This window comes from Corvus brachyrhynchos, unplaced genomic scaffold, assembly GCF_000691975.1.
Source record: "Corvus brachyrhynchos isolate BGI_N302 unplaced genomic scaffold, ASM69197v1 scaffold122, whole genome shotgun sequence".
In the NCBI taxonomy this organism is placed as follows: domain Eukaryota; kingdom Metazoa; phylum Chordata; class Aves; order Passeriformes; family Corvidae; genus Corvus; species Corvus brachyrhynchos.
Genome location: NW_008236778.1, coordinates 459,054 through 461,330, shown reverse-complemented (window position 1 = coordinate 461,330; position 2,277 = coordinate 459,054). Strand labels below are relative to the sequence as shown.

Here is a 2,277-nt window from a genome sequence, read left to right as displayed (position 1 = left end):
GTCATTTCTCCTGGGTTCTGTTACAACAAACGCTGTATTTTCATGGTTTCCTACAATAAACTGCGATGCCAGACTCCTCCGGAGCCTCCCTGCCACAGGGGGGCCGTGGGGCCGGGCTGTCCGTGGGGCCAGACTAGGCATGGGGTCAGGGTGCCAAGGGAGCAGGGGTCTTGGGGCTGGATTGGCTGTGGGGTCACAGGACTGTGGGGCTGGGCTGTCCAGGGGACCAGGGGGCCGTGGGGCCGGGCTGCCCTTTGGGCCGTGGCCAGCAGGCCAACCCTGCCCAGCCTGGGCAGTGCTGACGTGTCAGGTCCTACCCGTGCTCTGCCTGGCCACGTGGTCACTGCCACCCCATCACAGGGTGTCAGGGGGCTGCTGGACTGGCCATCTCCCCGCTGGGCCTAGAGCAAACTCCTGCCGCATTACTGGGGAGTCCCAAGGGTGGCCAGCCCAGCCAGGGGAGCTGCTGGGTGCTGAAGCATCTTCTCTGAGTGGGTATTGGAGCTGGACACCCCACCCAGGTGCTCTGCGTGGCAGGGGGGGGGGCTGCAAGTGGGGCAGGGCCCTGCCTGGGTGGGTGCCAGTCCCTGGAGATCCCGGCCCCCAAGCTGGAAAGGGAGGGGGCCATGGGGCTGAGCTCTCTGCCAACAGGCAGCTCTTTGTAGGGCCCAGCCCTGCAAATCAGGCCCCTGTTCTGATTCCTGGGGCCCTGCCCAGGGCTGGGGGGGCTCAGTGGGGCAGCAGCAGTCCCAGGCACACCCCTTCCCCCACGGGGCTCTGCCCTAGGCACACAGCCCCATCCCCAGCTGGCAGAACAGAGCTGGGGGGTGCCACGCTGTGCCAGAGCCCCCCATCAGTGCACCCCCCAGCCCCACAGCAGTCACAGGGCACCAGGCCTCCCTCCATGCTCCAGAGACCCCCAGCCCCTTGCCTGCACCCCAGCACAGCTCGGGTACCTCCCAGCACATGCCAGGGTCCCTGGGCACCTGGCACAGCCATGGGCCCCACCCAGAGCCCACAGGCTGTGGCCAAGGGACCCATCAGCTGCCCGCTGCTGGGCTGCTCCCGACCAAGCACTGGCTCCGTGCCTGCGCTCACACGGGATTTCTTTGGGGAAGGTTTGGTTCCTTGTTTTTCTGCCTTTTCAGCGGTTGCCAAAACCCTCCCAGTGCCCAGGAACAGGCCCAGCCCAAACTGGGGCTGCCAGGGGGCCACCACCACGCTCCAGGCATGGCTGTTCCAAGGTTTGTACCCTGGCACACGGCCTCCTGGGGTCACCACACAGCCTCTTCTTCCAGCACCCCCCACAGCTTTTTTGGGGCTCACTGAGCGTTTGGAAGACCCCAAGCCCAGCCGGGCAGGGGCCGGGAGCAGGACACGCCGCATGCACCCAGGGACACACGTGCAGCTGCACGGCCCCGTCAGCACCGGCGCATTCCGCCTGTGCAGCCGTGGGGAAACCGGCCGTGTCAAACGAGACACGTCTGACCGTGAACAGAAACCGAGAGCACAGGAGGGATGAGAGGGATGGAGTCTGGCAGGACATGTCACATCCAGAGGCATGCAGGGACCAGGGACACGGTGACACCCCCAGCAGCAACACCAGGACTGCCTGGATCGGGAAACAAGAGCCACCACCCAAGCCGAGGCCACCTGGGTGGGTGACAGCCACGAGAGGGGAGTCACTGTCCCAGAGAAGCCCCCCTGCCACACCACGGCGCAGCCCTGGGGACACATGGCTGCCCCCGTCCTTTTATTGTAACTGCGATAAATATACCCCAGCCGAGGGCCTGCTGCCCTGCCGAGCCAAGCCCGGCACCAACACCCCGCAAATAGAGATATTTATATAAAATAACACCACAAAAAGAGCCATTGAATCCCCGGGGGTGAGCGCAGGGGGAGCACCAGCCCAGTCCTCCACCCCCGGCACTGAGCGGGGTTGCAAAGCCAAGCGAGCGCAGGGACCGTGGGGTGTGCGGGACCCGAGGGCCTGCTGCCCTGCCGAGCCAAGCCCGGCACCAACACCCCGCAAATAGAGATATTTATATAAAATAACACCACAAAAAGAGCCATTGAATCCCCGGGGGTGAGCGCAGGGGGAGCACCAGCCCAGTCCTCCACCCCCGGCACTGAGCGGGGTTGCAAAGCCAAGCGAGCGCAGGGACCGTGGGGTGTGCGGGACCCTCCCTCCCGCCCCCAATCTTTGTTCATCCAGTCCGGGCATGTGCACGGATCCGGCTGCTCCAGAGCCATCCGGCTCCCGCTGCCCACGGCGAG

General features: G+C 65.2%; 1 protein-coding gene across 1 annotated transcript in view; it reads right to left on the bottom strand.

Moving 5' to 3' along the window:
• Window positions 1–2,277, bottom strand: part of MUC1 (mucin 1, cell surface associated) — an 18,735-nt gene that overhangs the window by 14,149 nt on the left and 2,309 nt on the right. The window lies entirely within an intron of this gene.